Consider the following 20,941-nt stretch of genomic DNA (forward strand, 5'->3'; position numbering starts at 1 on the left):
AGCTCTGAATCTTGTCTTCTGACAGTAGCCAATGCCAGGTGCCCCAAAAGCCAGTCCTCCCTAAAGCACCACTGGGAGTTGAACCTAGGATCTCCTGTTTACAAAATAGGTGCTTTAACCAGCTAAGCCATAGTGCCTGCTGCTCTTTAAACATTGTATCTGCCCACAGCTGACTTTCTGCCAAGCCCCACTGGGCCCTGACAAGTGTTGCTTGTGTTTGGCTTCTGTAAAGCAGAGGAGCAGGTGAAGATTTGCTCCCAAGGTGTGTGTGTGTGATTCTTTGGACAGGTCTACACTACAAAATTAGGTTGGTGTAATTACATTACTTAGGCTGGCAATGCAGTTATATCAACCTAATCCCAGTGTAGATAGCAGCTCAGCTGTTAGAACTTTCTGGAGCTATGAAAGGGGAGGGGCCCAGCCTCTGTAGCAGGAATGCAGGGCAGGCAAGTTCACAGCAGGCATGGTGGGATACTGGTGGAGGCCAGTTATGGTGATATAATGACCAGCAGCATTTACACTGTCAATTTGTCGCTTTAAGTTTGTTGCAAAAATCTCTAGGCCTCTCATCAAGGTCGTTTTATTTTGTCACCAAAACAGAGCAGTTTTGTCGCCAAACGTGGCATTGCACTGTGTACACCAGCCATAAACTGCCATCCAAGGGAGCGTTGTGTATTTTTCACACACCTGAGCAATATAATGATACTGAAATAACTTTGAGTGCAGACCTGGCCAAAGATTCACACACACACACGGCTTGCAAGGAAAACCTCACCTGCTCCTCTGCTTTGCAGAATCCAAACACATGCAAAGCTTGTCAGGCCCCAGTGGGGATGACAAGGAGTCAGGTGTGGGCAGACACTGTGTTTTAGCCACAGGCAGGCATCATGGTTTGTCTTGCTAAAGCATCTGTTTTGTAAACAGGAGATCCTGGATTCAACTCCCAGTGGTGCCTTGTTGAGTAACTCTTGGGGCACCTAGTATTGGCTACTGTCAGAGGACAAAACACAGAGCTAGATGGGCCTTTGGTCCAGCCCAGGGTGGCTGTTTTTATGGTTTAAATTACACTCACAGGCACTGATAATAGTTACTGAAAGTCTGGGAGTTAAGAGCCGAGAGGTCAGTGTTCCAGCCCATCACAGATGACCCCCTCCCTCTGGGACAGGGGCAGGTCTGGGTTCTCACACCAAATGGCTCATTGTGGCTGCTAGAATCTGTGGGCAGCTTGTTTAGTTTCCACCGAGGGTTGAGTCCTGCTTCATGCACCATGTGTGAGAATGAAAATCCTAAACCGCCCTTTGAAATAACAAATGCAGCAGGACATGTTATTGTTCCTGCTCCAAAGCAGACAGACCAATGGAGAAATGCCAATGAGTCCATGGTAATACTCCACTGCCATTTTACCTTTTTTGCTTGCTAAACTCCCTCCCAACCTTGTGGGGTCCAGAGCCCGGTATTGAGCCTGAGCCAAGATGTCTACACTACAAATTTACCACCCAACAGCCCAAGCTCCGGGAGTCTGAGCTGGCATAGGGCAGCCCTGGGTGTTTCATTGCAGTGTGGACATAGACTAGCATTATGTCGACACTGCCATTAACACAACCAAGCCACTATTCTCAAACCCTGGGTCAGTTGATTCAGGCTTGTGGGGCTTGTGCTACAGGGTTATAAAATTACAGTGTAGATACTTGGGTTTGAACCATCCTCCGAGACCCCATAAAGGGTGAGGGTCTCTGAGCCTGGGCTCCAGGAGCCCAAATCAGATCACCCAGGCCAGCGGGATTTTATCACAGTATAGATGGCCTCTCAGGGTATGTCTACATTGAAATGTAAGCCCAGGGATAGCAGAAGTCATGTTAGCAGAGCCAACACAGAAACATAAACCACGAGGGAAAGACCCACCCCCAAATAAGCTGAGCAGTGTCATTCTCCCTATGGTTCGTAAGTCCAGCAACCAAAAGTCCTTTAACATGAGCCATCCCCTCTCTGCACCCCACTCACAGCTGCTGTCTTTAGTCAGTGCAAGCCCAGAGGTGCCTCTGTAGAGTTCACCTGCCATCCTGGGTGGAAAAGGGAGAAAATAAGAAGGCACCATACTCACTATGTTGTCTAGGGACTCAATCATCCTCCACAGCCACCCTGTCCTAAAGTTGCTGTAACCCCTAAATTTTAGTATTAGGATCCACGTCCCGGCCCACTTGGCTTTGGAACCCATGTCCCCTGCCTAACAAGTGCTATTGAATTGAGGGTAAGTCCCTCAATCGGGGTCTGCCAAGCACAATTTTGCTGCCCTTGATTCACACAACAGGATAACAACTCTTTATTTCTCCTGCCCCAATAACAAGGAAACTGGGAATCCAACCCCAGCCAAATATGATCATTTCGGCAAGCAATCCAAAATATTTCCAACGTACTGTAAAATCCACATGCAGACTCATACATGAAACCTTGCAAGAAAATCTTCCTGAGGGAGTCTGAAGCACCTGGTGCTGGAGGGAAGGAGGGAGCCGTGGGTTGGGATTGAGGGTCACTGGGAATAGTAGGGGGCTGTGGGTTGGGACAGAAGAGAAGGGTGAATAGGAGTAGGCTTTGGTTGGGAGTGAGGAGCAGTGTGCATAGGAGGGCCTATGGGTTGGGACTAAGGGGCACTGGATTAGAGAGGACTTGGGTTTGGGCTGAAGAGCGTTGTCGTTTGGGGATCCAGCAGGACAGAGGAAGGCAGCAGGTGATTCTCATTCCTTAGGGATATTCTATGTTTATGTCTGTGTGTGTGTGTGTGTGTGTGCAGGGGAGGAACATGCTGTATGCCCAGAGGCCTTTATTCCTCCAGGCTGCAAGGACATAGGGGATGTCAGGAAGTTGCCCTTTCAAACCCACACACAAGAAGGCCCTTCTTAGGAAAGGCAAAATCCTGGAGAGAAAAAGTAACATCAAAGAGGACTCCAGAAAGACAGACTTTGAAGATCTTGGTGAGTAGTTTATCACCTGACCAGGGACTTGAACCCTCAGATTAAGAGTCTGATGCTCTACCAACTGAGCCAACCAGGCTCACAAAAGAAAAGAGCAAGTTGATGCAGACAAGAAATTAGCAAAGAAAAAGCGAGTGGGAAACAATGGGGGAAACCTGTTGCTCTTGCTCTCTTCCCAGCCCTGGCCTGGCCTGGTATTAGTGCTGGTTAAAAAGAGGGGAAAGTATCAGCATCTACCAGCCTTTCATAGCTGTACAAGAATCAGGCACAATACAGAGGTGCCCTTCTGCAAGTGCCGAATGGTTGGATTGGCTGATGCAGCCTGTAGATGTCCAGGGCACACTGAGATATAGAGCCAAGCATTCATCATCATTTCAAAGGGATAATGATAATGATGGGAAGGTTCACAACTGACTCAGCAGTTGCATACAAAGGTGCATGTTTGGCAGTTACATTGGGAAATTCTGGCTCCTTCTCAGGCTCAGGTTGGTCACCCCGGTCTAGATGTAGAAGTTACAATATTAAAACTTGAAAGAGGGGCCGATTTCCCCATCATTTCACACCTTCACATCCAAACACGATGACTTTCTGAATGAACTCTCCTCGTTCAGCCAGAAAATCTTGGGGTGGGTGTAGGAGTCACTGGGTAAAATTCTCTGGACTCTGTTCTGAATCAGGTCAGAGCAGAGTTACACAGTGATCTAGTCTGGCTGTAAAATCTATATATCAACACCAAATACGGTATGAAATTAATACTCAGAAATGGCTGTTCCCCACCCAGACCCCAGCAAAGGGCTCTCCAAGGAAGGGGGCTGTTCAGGAAGGAAAGAAGGAAGATGTCTTCCACTCCCTGGAGGAATTGGGATCTGCGCTTTGGACAGAAAGGAGGGGAAGGAAATAGCCACACGATGGCAAAGGAACCTAAGAAATGAAACACAACAGGCTTCTGAGCACATTGATTCTGCACAGTGAACGAACCTGACTCCAGTATCATGAAAAGCCAAAAAGCTGTTTCTTTCTATGCCCGGGAGAAAAGAGTTCCAATCATTCCTGCCTGTTTACTTTTGAATTATTTTACATTGTAAGGAAAATTGTAACAAAATTAGTCTGAACTTGAGCTGCCTGTTATTAAAAGCTGGTTCCAAATTCAGTTCCAACTGCCCTGCTAGAAACACCCCCAGGTCCCTGCTCCCCCCAGGAAGAGGAAAAAGAGAAATCCCCACTTGGCACTGCCATTGGCTCCAGGCTGCTGTCCCAGGGTGCGGGTGGGGACTGATTGTTTGCTGATGAAGAGGGAGCCAGTAGAGGCCTCTGGTGCTCTGCTCCTAGCAACTGCCCAGCCCAGGCTGTCCTCTGCCTCAGCTGCTGCTCTTGGCCTGCTCTAGAGTCAAACATGCCAGGCCCCCAGGGGAACAGAGGCTGGAACAGGGCAGCAGCCTGGGTTGGGCTGGAAGATGCTGGGAGTTCTCGTTCCCTGAGAACTGGCCTGGCTCCCTTCTCAACAGCAAATAAACCAATTCCATGCCCCCTCCCCAGAAAAACCAGCCTGGAGCCAAGGGCAGCAGGGGACGATTCCCTTTAGTTCCTACCGAGGCAGGAGAGAACCCAGGGTGTTTCTAGCAGAGCTTATGGAACTGACATGGGGAAACCAGCCTTTAATAACAGGCAGTTCAAGTTTAAGCTAAGTGTTTTTAACAATTTTTACAACATTAAATAATTCTTCAATCGTTGTCACCATCCTTAAAATTGCTTCAGCCTTATAGGTTCCCAAGTGTACAACTAAACATCTCTTCAAATCCAAGCTGCCGGCTGAGTGAATGGAACCCCAGGCTGACAGCAGGTTGAGTGGTTCAGCTGGCCTGCTCAGTCCACTGCCAGCCTGGGGTTCCTTGAGGGTCCCCAGGCCAGCAGCAGGTGCTGAATAGGGCCAATGGCTGGTATCCCAGCTGGCAATAGGGCAGCAGCCGGAACCCCAGAGCAGTGATGGGCTGAGCCGCTCAGCCTGCTGCTGCATACCATCAAAAATCAGCTCACCTGCCACCTTTGACATGTGTGCCGTAGGTTGCCGACCCCTGCTTTATACACTAGTAAGGAGATGAGCATATTACAGTTGTTGGAGGGCTCTTATCAGGAGTAACAGGCTATAGGAAAGTCAGTCAACATTTTTTGTTTCTCTGATGAAAACTGGCCCACTCCCTGCCTCAAACCAAACCTGTCACTAATAATTGTCAACAACTTAATTTTCTGTTTTTGGCTAAGATATTGACTTTTTTTTAAAAATAATATTGAAATTGGATTCAGGATTGTTAGCAAGAATTTTTGGCAAACAAAGTTGTTAAATGACAATCTAAATGGCAACACAGTACTGCTTTCATGCTTGGCTCACCCCCCAGCCCGCTGGTCCAACAGCTGCAGTAGAGGAGGAGATAGGTGGAAAACTGCAGGACCCCAAAATCCACCTCTTGGGGTGCAGAGTGGCAACAGCAGCAGCAAACCCTCAGATCCAATCACAAGCCAATGGGCACCACCACCAGCCTTATGGACCATGGTGAAGTTAGCACAGCATCTGATCTCAGGGACAGGGCACCCATGGAGCCACAGCAGCTCATCCTGCCCTATGCAGCTCCCCCCGGATGAGATGGATAGCTGGCAGCTGCCAGCCCAGGGGAGAGGCGCTCCCCAGCTAGGGTGGCCAAATCCAGATGTCCTGATTTTATAGGGCCAGTCCTGATATTTGGGGCTTTGTCTTATATAGGCACCAATTACCCCCACCTAGAGTGATCAGACAGAAAGTGTGTAAAATCAGGACAGGGATGGGGGAGGGGTGGGGGGGGGGTAAAAGGAGCCTATATAAGAAAAAGACCCCAAAATTGGGACTGTCACTATAAAATAGGGATATCTGCTCACCCTACCCCAATCCCGATTTGTCACACATCTGGCTAACCCCAGCCAAGCCCTGTGTGACATTCCAATTCTGGCTGCCTGCCCAGGAAGTGAATTACTTTCACTTTCATTCCTCAGCAAGCAGCCAGCCTCTCCTCCCCCCACCTACCCCCAGCACCTCACCTAACCCAGCCCTGACGGAGGGGAGGGAGGAGAGAGAGATGGGTGCTCCTGGGGAGGAGGGAGAAAGGAAGGGGTGCTCCATGGGGCGGGGGGGAGAAGAATGGATGTTATGGGGGACAACAAAGGATACTGGTTCCAGAGCCACAGAGCCTGCCTCACCTGACCTCAGCCGGGGGGGAAAGAGTCACACTCACAGGTGAGCTCCTTTCCCAACCCTACCTCCTCTCCTTCCCAGAGACCCCAGGAGCCAATCCCATCCCTCAGACTGTGCTGCATTCGGCTCTCTCTAGGACCCAGCAGCCCTGCTTCTACACTGTCTGGGCTGCCTGCAGAGTGGTGCCCTCAGGCAGTGTGAGGCCCTACGCCGTTGCCTTTTCTGCCTATGCCTAAGGACGGCCCTGGGAGTGGAGATCAGTCAGTGTTCAGAGTCATCCCACATAAAAGAACCATGTTGTGGTACATACTGGCCCCATCATGTAGCCATCGCCTTTCCCTCCTCTCTGTTAAAAGTTTTAGTATTTTTCACAGAAACTTTCTTCCCTCAGGAGAGACCTGGGAACCACAGCTGCCAGCCACACAAACACCTTTAAGAGGAGGCATAACCTGTCAAAAAATGATCTCCCTTCTTCAGTTCAGCGACTGCCTGAAATGCTACTTATCCCAGCAGAGCCGGAGGATTGAAAGCAGCTACGTCAAGTCCCTGTGTAGCTAGCAGGAAAACACTCCCTGGTATCTGAAGAGATGTTTAGTTTTAACCTTGGTAAACTAGAAGACTAAAGGGAAAGGCAGTGGTGGTGTCAGATATAAAGAGTGAAACATGAAAAAATCATCCTAGTTATGCCCATAGTGACTGCAAAATATTTCTATATACTTCTTATTATCATCAGTGTATTATTTTCTTTGGCATCTAGACATTGACTAGACCTTGACCAAGAAATTTGGATCTTGATAAAATAATCACTACCCCTCGTTAAGGTAATGGACTTGACACCCATTCGGGTGTCTCCATGCAGGTTCAAGTACTAACAACAGTGGCCGCCTTATAGCCATAGCTTTTAATCAGGGCAACACATTGATACAAATTCCTGTTAAATAATTTCTCAGCCTGAGTCCTTCACCCACATTCCTTAAGGCATTGGCCCACATGCGGACTTTTCATTTCCCTCCTCAGTTTCACACAGAGACACAATTTCCTTTGCACAGATCCATGAACAGCAAAACCACCCTGTGTCTCTTGTTTGAGCCAGGGCATTCAATTCCATTGAAACCTTCTCTCCTGCAATACCGATGGTCAGACAGCGGGGACGTGGCCATTTTCACCTCTGACAGGAGTTATTGGCTCAGCTCTTTTTTTATGCTGCTGTTGTTAGTCCATGAAACATCAAGGGTGGAATGCAAAGCTGAGCTCACGCATCAGCCCCCTGAAATATTTCAGTGCCCCAGAGAAATCCTGCCCCCTGCTATTGGAATGATATGGTGATGATTCGAATAGGAACGGGACTGTCTGAATTGTCAGAGTGGAGAATGAACAACAATCTACAGCAATGTCGTTAGCCACAAACACACTCTAATCATGCTCCAGCTGGAAGGGAAATGGGCAGGATCTCTTGCTGTTCAGCCATGGACACGCACTAATGCACAGCCGTAAGTGTGCTGGGGAAGCTGGTCTGAGCCATTTGAAGTGACAATTTTGTGAAAACAGAATCATTGTGTAATAAAACAGCTGTGTGTCAAGTGGTTGTAGCCAAGTGGTTAAGGCACTAGAGTAGAAATCCATTGGGGCCTCCCCATGTAGGTTCAAATCCTGCAAACTACAGAAGCATTAGTGTGTTGTCATGGCTGTTGTCTTAGTGCCTGAGCATCCATGGAGCCAAACTAGAGCCAGATCTGGTCTCACTCTGAGGCTATCTACACTTAAAATACTACTGTGGAGAAGACAGTTGCTACAGTGAGAAAAGGAGTTTTCCATCCCTGTAATAGCTGCATTGGCAGAAGGATCTTTCCTTCAATTTAGCACTATCTAACCATGGCTCAGGTCAACTTAATTATACTGGTTCTGGGGCTTTTCATGATGCATCTGAAGAAGTGGGTATTCACCCACGAAAGCTCATGCTCCAAAACGTCTGTTAGTCTATAAGGTGCCACAGGACTCTTTGCTGCTTTTACAGATCCAGACTAACACGGCTACCCCTCTGATACTTATCACATTTGTGTAACACACAAAAGGTCCTTGGTTCAAAACCAGGCAGAAATGTTGCTGCTTTCTTTCCTTTGTTCTCTTATCACTCCAAGTCCTTTCTCAACTACATCCATAGATTCTATGCTTTTTTCCTTGTTATTTTTTTTCCTTTCATGGAGCTTTAAGTTAAAAGGAGAGGCTTAGCTGGAAAAAGGAAAGGAATAGACCATCATTTAGGAGACTGCCAGCTCCATAACAAATCTGAGCAGAGAAGAATCCGAACCCTTTGTCCTGCATATTTACCTCCCAGCCAGCAGTTTTCCCCTTGCCTTTTTTTTTTTTTTTTGAGCTAACTACAAACAGCCTCAGGTTCCTTTTTCATGTCAGAGAAATCTATTGACTGATGATCACATTTCCCCTCCTTTCCTGGATAGGCAGAGTCTGGGTGTGAGGAATCAGAAAATAACAAGAAGAAATGTCTAAGCCAGTCTTTCAACACACAGCACCACTTTTCCCTTTTGAAATAACATTATTGCCTTAAAAAATGAGGACTCCTTGTGGTACCTTAGAGTCCAACAAATTTATTCAGGCATAAGCTTTGGTGGGCTAAAACCCAATTTAGTGTTCTCCCACAAGGGGGAGATGCTGTTTGACTCACAACCTGGAGAAGAGTCAAAAAAGGCTTCTTGGATTTTAGAGATGGGACAGATAAACCGGTTCCCCCCAAGCCACACACACATTTTTGCAGAATATCAGATCCCCTGGGGAGAAGCTCCTCAAAGGAAATGTGGCCCCAGATGTGTCAGAGAAGGGAATCACTGTTTGCCTTAAGAGCTGGGTGAGGGAAACCTGCAGATCCTTAGGTCCCTCCAGCATCTGATGAAACCATTGGTAGGAAAGGGTCTGGGGTAGCTGAGGAGGACAAGGAGAGGAAAGAAGGGCTTGTAGCTGGTGTGCAATCCCCATGCTCCCGGTGGCCTGAGAGAAGCAGGGTTCAGCGCTTTGTCGGCTTCCTGAGAGTACAGAGCTGACAAAACAAGAGCTAGATAAGAACAGCTGTACCGGATTAGATCAAAGGTCCATCTAGCCCAGTATCCTGTCTAGCGACAGTGGCCAATGCCAGGTGCCCCAGAGGGAGTGAACCTAACAGGCAGTGATCAAGTGATCTCTCTCCTGCCATCCATTTCCACTCTCTGACAAACAGAGGCTAGGGACACCATTCCTTACCCATCCTGGCTATAGCCATTTATGGACTTAACCAGCATGAATTTATCCAGTTCCCTTTTAATGGCTGTTATAGTCCTAGCCTTCACAACCTCCTCAGGCAAGGAGTTCCACAAGTTGACTGTGCGCTGCGTGAAGAAGAACTTCCTTTTATTTGTTTTAAACCTGCTGCCTATTAATTTCATTTGGTGATCCCTAGTTCTTGTATTATGGGAATAAGTAAATAACTTTTCCTTATCCACTTTCTCAACATCACTCATGATTTTATATACCTCTATCATATCACCCCTTAGGCTCCTCTTTTCCAAGTTGAAGAGGCCTAGCCTCTTTAATCTTTCCTCATATGGGACCCTCTCCAAATCCCTAATCATTTTAGTTGCCCTTTTCTGAATCTTTTCTAGTGCCAGTATATCTTTTTTGAGATGAGGAAACCACATCTGTACACAGTATTCGAGATGTGGGCGTACCATGGATTTATATAAGCGCAATAATATATTCTCAGTCTTATTCTCTAGCCCCTTTTTAATGATTCCTAACATCTTGTTTGCTTTTTTGACTGCCTCTGCACTCTGTGTGTACATCTTCAGAGAACTATCCACGATGACTCCAAGATCTTTTCCCTGACTCATTGTAGCTAAATTAGTCCCATCATATTGTATGTATAGTTGGAGTTATTTTTTCCAATATGCATTACTTTACATTTATCCACATTAAATTTCATTTGCCATTTTGTTGCCCAATCACTTAGTTTTGTGAGATCTTTTTGAAGTTCTTCACAGTCTGCTTTGCTCTTAACTATCTTGAGCAGTCTAGTATCATCTGCAAAGTTTGCCACCTCACTGTTTACCCCTTTCTCCAGATCATTTATGAATAAGTTGAATAGGATTGGTCCGAGGACTGACCCTTGGGGAACACCACTAGTTACCCCTGTCCATTCTGAGAATTTACCATTAATTCTTACCCTTTGTTCCTTGTCTTTTAACCAGTTCTCAATCCATGAAAGGACCTTCTCTTTTATTCCATGACAGCTTAATTTATGTAAGAACCTTTGGTGTGGGACCTTGTCAAAGGCTTTCTGGAAATCTAAGTACACTACGTCCACTGGATCCCCCTTGTCCACATGTTTGTTGACCCCTCCAAAGAACTCCAATAGATTAGTAAGACACGATTTCCCTTCACAGAAACCATGTTGACTATTGTTCAAAAGTTTATGTTTTTCTATGTGTCTGACAATTTTATTCTTAACTATTGTTTTGACTAATTTGCCCAGTACTGATGTTAGACTTACTGGTCTGTAATTGCTGGGATCAGCTCTAGAGCCCTTTTTAAATATTGGTGTTACATTACCTAACTTCCAGTCATTGTATTTTTACATGCAATGTGAAACAAACACCCCTAGTTAGGAAGATGGCTAGAAGTAGGTCTGCCACTAAAGCACATTTCCTTTCATCTGTAGCTACCTGAGCAAGGTAGTAACCAGTGGGCAACAGGTGATAGACCCATTGTCCATGTTTAGAACACTTCAGGAGCTAGACCTCAGGAATGGACGTGGCTAATGATCAGTATCTCCAGGATGGTTATTTCCAAAGACTAATACATAGAGTGGGATGAAAGTTTTTTGGATGAATATTTTATTTGCTGAAATATTTTGGTTGAACCAAAATGTTTTTTTTATTTTTGTTTCAGCAAGAAAATTGGAAAAAAATATTAATCTTGGGTCAACCTGAATGTCTATTACTGTTATTACGAGGTTGGTTAGGCTAGCCAGCAAAGGGGCAATAATTCACACATGCTTGTTTGTGTAAAAGGGCATGCAGCCTGGACTTTGAGGTGCATAGTGGAAACATGCCCATATTCTGTTACTAGTCAGTGGGAAGCTTTAATTTTTATATGGTTTCCCAAGCCCTTCCAAACATCATGTAGAAGGGGAAACCGGAAAAACAATGGATTTGTTTAAATTGCCAGTGAAAAATAACTGAAGATTTTTTGATATAAGACCACTTTACCCTAACTGGGGGCTGAACTCAGGTCTTGGAAGTGAAAGTGTCAAATCCTAACCACTAGACCACCAGGGAGCTGACAAGAGTGACTTTCTTCTCACTTATGCTACACTTTCTTAGGTTACTTTCTCTCCAATGTCTGAAGCAGCTCCATTGGCCACTCCCTGAGGGGCTAAGAGCAGAGACTTCAGGAACCCCTGTGCTCAGGGTCACAACCTGAGCCCAACCCAAGCCACTGAGACAAACTCAAATGATGCTCCCTCCAGCAGGATCACAGAGCAACACAAAGAAAACCCAGGAGGAACAATCCTCCTCTGCCTTCATTTACCCCATTGCAACCCTCTCAGCAGCCTGCTCTTGCAGGAAGGACACAGAGCTGATAGGAGCTTTGGCATAAAGACCAAGGGAGAGGTGTTGTTCCCCCTCGCTGTGAGCTGATCACATTCTGACTCTGTGTAACGGGGCTCTGAGCTTTGCCATCTTGTGAATTCTGTGTCCTCAACTAGCAGCCAAAGTGCTGAACCCCCTAGACCCTTCTGCTGGGAGAACGGTGATTGCACAACAGCTGCAAGCCCTTTTTCCCTTCTCCTTGTCCTCAGCTTCCCCAGCCCTTCCCCACAAATGGTTCTATCAGGCGCTGGAGGGATCTAAGGACCTGCAGGTTTCCCTCTCCCACCTCTTAAGGCAAACAGGGATTCCTTTCTCTGACACTTCTGGGCCTGGGCTTCTTTTGAGTTTTTCCCCAGGGGGCCTGATCCCCTGTGAAAATGTGTGTGTGGCACCAGCTTGTTTCCCCCTCTCTGGGAGCTGAGAAGCTTTTTCAGACTCTCCCCCACTAGATGAGTCCAACAGCACCTCCCCCTGGTGGGAGAATCCTAAATTTCACCCTCCCGCCCTGGTTACTCTGACCAGCTGATGGCGACAGCATGCTAAATCAACCCCAGCTCTCTGGTCTACTGGTCCCAGTCTTGTTAACTGTTGGAAATGGACCACAGCCACCCTAACTGAATTGGCCTCATTAGCACTGACCCCCCCCACTCTGTAAGGCAACTTCCATCTTTTCATATGCTGTGCATTTGTACCTGCCTACTGTATTGTCCACTCCAGGCATCTGATTAAGTGGGTTTTAGCCCACCAAAGCTTATGCCCAAATAAATTTATTAGTCTCTAAGGGGCCACAAGGCCTCTTCATTTTTTAAAGGAAATAATGTTATTTCAAAAGGGAAAAGTGGTCTCAGGGGAGGGGCAGAGAGGGTGTGAGCAGTGGGCAGTACGGGTCTCAGGGGAGAAGCAGAGGGGTGTGGGCGGTGGATAGGGCAGATCTCAGGGGAGGGGACAGAGAGGTGTGGGTGGTAGATAGGGCAGGTCTCAGGGAAGGGGACAGAGAGGTGTGGGAGGTGGGCAGGGCAGGTCTCAGGGGAGGGACAGAGAGGTGTGGGTGGTGGGCAGGGCAGGTCTCGGGAGAGGCAGAGAGGTGCAGGTGGCAGGCAGGATGGGTGTCACGGGAGGGACAGAGAGGTGCGGATGGCAGGCAGGATGGGTGTCATGGGAGGGGCAGAGAGGTGTGGGTGGTGGGCAGACCTTGGAGCAGAGGGTGTAGAGGCAAGAGCAGCAGTCAAGGAGGCCTCAGGGGAGGAGAGGAGCAAGCAAAAGGTGGACCAACAGTTTTCTGCGAAAGAGGCAGAGAGGAGGCAGGAAGTGGCCAAATGGGAACAAGGGTGGAGAGCAAGCAACACAAGTTGGAGTGGGGGAGCCGTGATAGGGTTTGGGTACCGATGATTGCCCCACTTCTGGGAGCTTCCAGCGCTCATACCCAACCACCCTAATGGAAGAGTCGTGGGCCACCTATTTGCTGGGTCTTCACTAAGCCTGCATCTCCCCAAGCTATGTTGATGGGAGAAGCCCTCCTGTTGACACAGTGCTATCCACACCAGGGTTATTTAATATAAGTGCATTGCTTGGGGTAGGGGGGGTATCATTTTAAAAGTCTTGATCTGTTGAACATTAATATTGTGTTGGATTGTGTGTGCTAGAATTGGTTGGGAAGTTATGAAGTTTTGCTCTGTGTGCGTTACTGAGATATGTTATGAGGTTGGGAAATGCCCACCACCAGACTTTCAGGTGCGAGAAAGGAGGAGCCAGACTCGCTGCTGGCCCATTGAAGGTATCCACACTCTCAAGGACTATCCCAGGAACGATGTACAATGCAGGCTTCTCCGAGATAGCACAGAGACAATGGACACTGCTTGACTCACCTCATAGCAAAGAAGCTTCCTAGCAAGTCAGAAGAAACTATGAAAGAGAGGAAGAGACATCATGACTTGACCACTCTCCCCCACAACTCAACAGCTGGAAACACATCTGGAGGACAAAGACTGAACCGAACTGATTCAGAAATCAGAAGAGAATAATAATAATATATTCAAACCAAATTCCCCAAACAGACTAGTATTGGTTTTTCAGCAGAAAATTTTCAGTTTGGGGAATTTTGTTTCTCAGTCAGACCTTGCCAAGGGAAGCAGAGAGAAAATATTTCAGTTGCCTCCTTCAGAACAGCTTTGCCTAGACACTAGCTGTGGTTCACTGTTCTGGCCTTGCCCAGGATGGGAGTATTTTAATTATTTGGGGTTGTTCCAGGGTGTTTGGGGGAGATGATGAGGATGTTACCTTTTGAGATAAAAACTAAGAAATACAGGACTAGAGATTTATTTATTTATTTATTTAGAAATCTGGATTTAGACTTTTTTTTTAAAGCAGCAAGAGTGTCTGAGTTTCTCAGATTTTTTTTTTTTTGCAGGAAGCAACATTGTTTGATCTGTCATTGTACCAAAGGGGGAGATGGTTGTCTACAAAGGAGGCATGAAGACTAAAAGCATCCCGTGAGGATGGGATTTGAACCCATTCATGCAGAGAACAGTGGATTAGCAACCCATTATCTTAAACACTCAGTCACCTGTCAGGGAAAGGACAGGAGGACCCCCCTAGCAGGAAGTGAGAGCTCCTCCAGCCCTGAGGCTGACATGGGGGAGACTTTTCCGGGGGGGCCCAATTTGGCTGGGGCCCCTAGTCATGGGACCCACTGCTCCCTTGGTGGCACAAGATTTGGGGAGTCTGAGCCCCCCTGAGCCTCCATTATGAGCCGCCCATGCTACCAGTGCTCAGTGTGTGGTCAGTCTCCCTGTGTTCTCTGCTGTTCGTATTGGAGAACCTGGCCGGCCTTAGGGGTGGGGCCCCCCGACAGCTGCCCAGGGCTTCAGTGGGTCAAAGGGCACCATGTGGCAGTGCAAAGGTGCTCACTGCTCTCCCCTGCCTCAGTGCTTCTCCATGGCCCCATAGAGGGTTGGGTGGGAGCAAGGAGCAACACTATGTGCTCCATGCATCCTGGTCACTGTCCCCACCTGGGCTGTGCTGTGAGGGGAGCATCAGAAGCTGCTGCTCTCTGCCTTCCCCTTATGCAGCCTGGCTGAGGAAAGTGACCTGGATGCAGAGAACTCAGATGATGTCGCTTCTTGCCCCTCCGCCCTGCTCCCGCAGCTGCTAGGGGTGCCCAGAGGAGCAGTTTTCCAGGGAGGAGCGGGCAATAATGCCAGCTGCTCCATGCACACAGGTCAGTGTCTCCACGTGGGTGCAGGGGTTAAGGGTGAAGGGGGTGCAGGAGAGGGGCAATGGCTGGAGGCACAGGAGGGGAGCAGGGGTTAGGGTGAAGGGGGTGCAGGAGAGGGGCAATGGTTGGAGGCACAAGAGGGGTGCAGGGGTTAGGGTGAAGGAGGCGCAAGGGTTGGGAGTGCAGGAGCTAGCGGTAAAGGGGGAGGGGGATCGTCCAGGGGCAATGGGGAAGTGCCAAAGTACAAGTTTTGCCCAGGGCACCATTTCCCCTAACGCTGGTCCTTGACAACATTTCTTGCTGGGAGTGGAAGGGGAGAGAGATGAGACATTTTCTCTCTGTTTCTTTCCTCTCCATTTTCTGCTCCTTCCTTCAATTCCAGAAACCTCCCTTGTATTTCAGACTGTGCAGTGACGCCCCCCCCACCCCAGGGCTCTGGAGCCTTTAGAGCAGAAAGATCCCAGGAGCTGAGGAGGAATCCAGGGGTGAGTAGCTGGCAGGAAGGAGTCCTAGCAGCTCTTCTGGGAGCGCAGGTGAGGAATGACTCCCCCTTCTCTAGATTCTCCCAATGGGGCTCTGAGGAGCAGGGAGGGTTGTGTGATAAATTCCATCCAACTCCCCCTTTGATCCAAGCCCAGGGACGTCTCAGCTCTGCATGATCCTCTTGTCAGCACCAAACATGGGATGTTTTCCACTGCCCATGAGACCTCAGCCAAGGACTGATGTGCTGGAAATATGTTGGGAAAGAGACTGTCTGAATTCTGAAGGCAGGGAATGAACAATCTTCAGCGACATCATTAACCACAAACACTTTCTAACCATGCTCCAGTCAGTAGGGAAATGGGCAGGAATTCTTGCTGTTCAGCCATGGCCACACTTACAGAGCTGCACAGCAGTGCATGTGCTGGGGAAGCTGATCTGAGCAAACAATTGGAAATGACCCTTCAGTGAGAACAGAACCATAGTGTAGAAAGGCCCCTGTGTTAAGTGGTTGTGGCTGAGGGAGCTGGGCTATGACACCATAGGGATCTTTCTGTGGAGGTCTGATTCTTGCCACCTAGAGAAGGCTGGTGTGTGGTGTCTTCACAGCTGTACTTCCAGTGATGCAGGTTTTTCTATCCCATTGTTCCATGGGCATCCTACTAGATTGCCAGCTGCTTTTCAACTGCAGTGTGGAGACTGTTTGTGTGTGGGGAGAGACAGTGTGTGGGTTGAGGTAGGAGCGGATCATTATCATCCCTACTTGAAAGAGGGAGAAGCTAAGGCTGAGAAAGGAGAATTGACTTGTCTTAGGTCACACAGCCAGTCAGTGGCAGAGTTGGGACTAGGATTCAAGAGCTCTGATTTTCAAACTGACCATCAGATCTTGAATTTCATACATTGAATGACCTGAATAAAGTGCTCTCACATGAGCTCCAGGCCAACAGTGCACAGTAATTATTCAGCAAGTATTTGAGGCAAAATTTCCACCTTGCACCCCCCCATGTCCCCGCCCTGAGGTGCCCCCCCACAGCAGCTCCCCCCTCTGCCCTGAGGCACCCCCCTTGTGACAGCTACTCATCCCCTACCCTCCACCCTGAGGCACCCTCCCAAGCCGCAGCTCACTCCTGCTCCACGCAAAAGCATGAGCTGATTGGCGCCGCAAGCCTGAGAGACGGGAGAAGTGAAGCAGCCATGGCATGCTCGGGGAGGAGGCGGGGCAGGGGTGACCTGGGGCAGGCAGAGTAAAGTTGCAGTGTATGTGTCTGGGCTGAGGCTCAGTACCCTGCTCTAGGAGCCCAGAAGGTTGGGAGGGAGCTTAGCAAGTGGAAATGGTAAAACCGCAGCGGAGTATTACCCTGGACTCATTGGCATTTCTCCCTTTGTCTGTCTGCTTTGGGGCAGTGACAGAATCACGTCCTGCTGCATTCATTATTTCAAAGAGTGGTTTAGGATTTTCATTCTCAGACACTGGGTACAAGGTAGGTCTCAACCCTCAGCATAAACTAGGTGAGCTGCCCACAGATTCTGGGAGCCACAATGAGCCATTTGTTGTGAGAGCTCAGACCTGCCCCTGTCCCAGAGGGAGGGAGTCATCCTTGAGGGGACTGGACCACTGACCTATCAGCTCTTAACACCCAAACTTTCAGTAACTCTGTTACCAGTGCCTGTGAGTGTAATTTAAACCATAGGAATAGCCCTACTGGGATAGACCACTGGTCCATCTAGTTCTGAATTTTGTCTTCTGACAGTAGCCAATACCAGGTACCCCAAAAGACACCACTGGGAGTTGAACCCAGGATTTCCTGTTTACTAAACAGCTGCTTTAACCAGCTAAGCCATGGTGCCTGCTGTTATTTAAAGTGCCCTGTCTGCCCACACCTGACTATCTGCCCACCCCAACAGGGGCTTGACAAGATCAGAACTAGAGTATAGTGAGAAAGCTATATAAAGCAAGTAGTTGTGGCTGAGTGATTAAGGTGATAGATTAGAAATCCATTGGTGGCTCTCTGCTCAGGATTGAGTCCTGCCAACTATGGAGGAACTTGTGGTTCCTTAGTTTCAGTGGCTGAGTATCCTTGGTGTTAATAGGAGCTAGGTCTTGTCTCACTCTCAGGCTGTGTCTACACAACAGAGTTATGTGGCTTTAGTTAAAGCATTTTAATTAAACCGCTGTTGCGTGTCCACACTATGTGGCTTGTGTGAGCAAAGCACATCCACGCTAGCAACTCTTGGATCACCACAGAGAGCAGTGCCCTGTGGGTAGCTATCCCACTGTGCAATTGGCTGCAGGGTGCTTTGGGAAGGGATTGCAATGTCTATCGGCTGGTACAGCATCACAAGATGCAGATTTCTCTATCCCATCGTTCCATGGGCATCCTACTGCATTGACAGCCACTTTTCAACTGAAGTGAGTGTGATGGGGCAGAGACTGCGTGTGTGGGGGAGAGAGAGTGTGTGTGTTAGAAAAGAGTGAGTGGGTCTCTAAGTTCAGACAGCCTCTGGAAGCAACCAGTCCTGAGGCAGAGGGAGGGGGACAGCACCGACATCAGTCCCTGCTTTCCTCACTGGCTCAACACAGCACAGCAGTCTCTGTCACACACATGCTGCTATCTGCCTGGATCTGTGTCAGGGGTGCTGAATCATGGGGTATAGAGGGCTATGGCCCCACCACTTTTGCAAGCCGTAAGGATGAACAACAGAAGGGTGGACAGGGTGGAGTCTTGGGGGGAAGAGGGGTTCTGTGGGTGTGGCCTTGGAGGAGGGGTAGGATGAGGCATCAGGGAGAAGGGGCGGTGTGGGGTTGGGGGCCTCAGGGAGAAGGGATGGAGTCAGTGAGGGACCTTAGGGAAGGGGTGTCATGATGGTACCATAGTTCTGATGCCAGTGCCACCCCCTCCGCACTGTAAGGAAGCTTCTGCCTCCTGCTCTGCATTCTCAGTGCAGGAGAGAGCAGCATTCCATGGCAGTGATTTGCTCCTGGCTGCCAGAGCAGAGCAGCAGGCTCAGCTGTCAGAACTTCCCAGAGCTATGAAACGGGAGGAGCCCAGCCTCTGTAGCAGGAATGCAGGGCAGGCGAGTTCATGGCAGGCATTGTGGGATACTGGCGGAGGCCAGTTATGGTGATATAATGAATGGCAGTGTCTACACTGTCAATTTGTCACTTTAAGTTTGCCGCAAAAAGCTCTAGGCTTCTTGTCGAGATGGTTTTATTTTGTCACCAAAACAGGGCAGTTTTGTCACCAGACATGGCATTGCAGTGTGTACACCAGCCACAAGATGCTGACCGAGGGAGCGTTGTGTGTTTTTCACATGCCTGAGCAATATAATTCTGCTGAAATAACTTTGTAGTGCAGACCTGGCCAAAGATTCACACACACACACAGCTTGCAAGGAAAACCTCACCTGCTCCTCTTTCCAGAATCCAAACACAAGCAAAGCTTGTCAGGCCCCGATGAGGAAGGCAGGGAGTCAGGTTTGGGCAGACATGACACTTTAGCCACAGGGAGGCACTGTGGCTTAGCTAGCTAAAAAGCCTGTTTTGAAAACAGGAGCTCCTGGGTTCAACTCCCAGTGATCTCTTATTCACTCCCTGTTTGGGGCACCTGGTATTGGCTACTGTCAGAGGACAAAATATGGATCTAGGTGGACCTTTGGTCTAGCCTAGGGTGCCCGTTTTATGGTTTAAATTACACCCACAGGCACTGATAGAGTTACTGAAAGTTTGGGATTTAGGAACTGGTAGATGAGTGTTCTAAGCCCCTCACAGATGACTCCCTCCCTCTGGGACAGGTCTGAGCTCTCATACCAAATGGCTCATTGTGGCTGCCAGGACCTGTGGGCAGTTCATTTAGTTTACACCGACGGTTGAGTCCTGCTTTGTGCCCAGTGTCTGAGAATGAAAAGCCTAAACCACCCTTTGAAATAACAAATGCAGCAGGACGTGTTATTGTCCCTGCCCCAAAGCAGACAGACCAATGGAGAAATGCCATTGAGTCCAGGATTTACCATTTCCACTTGTTAAACTCCCTCCCAGCCTTCTGGGCTCCTAGACCAGCGTACAGAGCCTGAGCCGAGACACATACACTGCAACTTTACAGCCCAAGCTCCATGACCTCAAGTAATCTGACATGAGCCAGCTTTGAGTGTTTCATTGCACTGGAGACGTAGCTTTGTCCACTGTGTATAAGAATGAAAATCCTAAACCGCCCTTTGAAATAACGAATGCAGCAGGATGTGTTATTGTTCCTGCCCCAAAGCAGACAGACCAATGGAGAAATGCCAATGAGTCCATGGTAATACTCCACTGCCATTTTACCTTGTTTGCTTGCTAAATTCCCTCCCAACCTCATGGGGTCCAGAGCTCGGTATTGAGCCTGAGCAGAGATAGCTACACTGTAAATTTACCACCCCAGGTCCCTAGCCCTGGGAGCCTGAACTGGCACAGGACAGCCGTGGGTGTTTCACTGCAGTGTGGACATAGCCTAGCATTATTTCTACACTGCCATTAACACACCCAAGTCACTATTCTCAAACCCTGGGTCAGTCGATTCAGGCTTGTGGGGCTTATGCTGCAGGATTACAACATTACAGTGTAGACACTTCGGTTTGATCCCAGCCTCTGAGACCCCATGAGGGGTGAGGGTCTCCAAGCCTGGACTCCAGTCTGAGCCCAAACATCTGCACTGCAGTTTTTAGCCCCACAACCCCAGGAGCCCAAATCAGCTCATCCAGGCCAATGGGATTTTATCATAGTATAGATGGCCTCTCAGGGTATGTCTACATTGAAATGTAAGCCCAGGGTTAGCACAAGTCCTGTCAGCAGCCCCAACACAGAAACATAAGCCATGAGGAAAAGACCCACGCCCAAATAAGCTGGGCAGTGTCCTTCTCCCTACGGTTCATAAGTCCAGCAACCAAAAGTCCTTTAACATGAGCCATCCCCTCTCTGCACCCCACTCACAGCTGTTGTCCTTAATCAGTCAAGCCCAGAGGTGCCTCTGTAGAGTTCACCTGCCATCCTGGGTGGAAAAGGGAGAAAATAAGAAGGCACCATACTCACTTTGTTATCTAGGGACTCACTCATCCCTCCACAGCACCCTGTCCTAAAGTTGGCCTAACACCTAAATTTTACCTATTAGAGCCCAGGCCCCAACCCACTTGGCTTTGGAACCTACGTCCCCTGCCTAGCAAGTACTACTGAATTGAGGGTGAGTCCCTCAATAGAGGTCTGCCAAGCACAGTTGTGCTCCCCTCTATTCACACAACAAGGATAACAACCCTTTATTTTTCCTGCCCCTATAACATGGAGACTGCAAATCTAACACCAGCCAAAAGTGATTATTTTACCAAGCAATCCAACATATTGTAAAATCCACATGCTGACTCACACACAAAACCTTGCAAGAAAATCTTCCTG

General features: G+C 48.5%; 1 long non-coding RNA gene and 1 other non-coding gene across 2 annotated transcripts in view; one reads left to right on the plus strand and one right to left on the minus strand.

Annotated features, from left to right (window-relative positions):
- Positions 1 to 20,941, plus strand: part of LOC127052668 (uncharacterized) — a 163,316-nt gene that overhangs the window by 42,174 nt on the left and 100,201 nt on the right. The window lies entirely within an intron of this gene.
- On the minus strand, positions 17,297 to 17,370 carry TRNAT-AGU (transfer RNA threonine (anticodon AGU)). The gene has a single exon. It is a non-coding gene; the product is annotated as a tRNA-Thr (tRNA).

Source organism: Gopherus flavomarginatus, chromosome 5 (assembly GCF_025201925.1).
Source record: "Gopherus flavomarginatus isolate rGopFla2 chromosome 5, rGopFla2.mat.asm, whole genome shotgun sequence".
NCBI lineage: Eukaryota > Metazoa > Chordata > Testudines > Testudinidae > Gopherus > Gopherus flavomarginatus.